Consider the following 688-nt stretch of genomic DNA (forward strand, 5'->3'; position numbering starts at 1 on the left):
CTTCACCCGGAAAAAAAACATACTCATTATTCATTGATATTTTTTTTTATACCTTATTATTCATTATTATTATTTATTAACAATTTATTAATAACTTATTGTTTTTCAAGAAGACTTTTGTGCTACTTTTGGATGATTTAACAAAAGATATACCAAAACAAAGTCAAGTGACTATCCTGGTAACAAGTTAAGCTAACCTCTCAGATAAAGACAGATGTATCAGCAAGATGCTGAAAACTGTATTTATTGACTGTCATTAATCTGTATAAAGAGCTTAAAGCTAAATTTGAATTAGTCACTTCTCTTGTATAAACATGCAGGGCTTTCCTTTAGGACATGGAGTAGCCAGCCAAATTGAAAATTCAGATGGTTGTGATGATTTTACTTGTGGACAGAGTACCTGGCTGTATTAGGAGCTTCACTGTTCCAAACCTACAGTAAAAATGAGTCAGTCATTGCTGTTTTAGTTGGCTTTATGGACATCTGATTTACAGGAACTTGGACAATAAAAGAATGCTGTCGGATCACACTAGACCGCAATATGTGTTACATCACTCACTCTCTCTTCAGTGACACAGGACAGGACGTCTCCAGCAGCTGGGAGCTGAGCTGTCTAACATTTCCTCAGCTTGTTTCTCTGATAACTTCAGATCCAGACGTCCGACGACTAAAATCCTTCATCTGCTTC

The sequence above is a fragment of the Seriola lalandi genome, unplaced genomic scaffold, assembly GCF_002814215.2.
Source record: "Seriola lalandi dorsalis isolate HSWRI2012SDOR001 ecotype SW California unplaced genomic scaffold, Sedor1 jcf7180002055008, whole genome shotgun sequence".
NCBI lineage: Eukaryota > Metazoa > Chordata > Actinopteri > Carangiformes > Carangidae > Seriola > Seriola lalandi.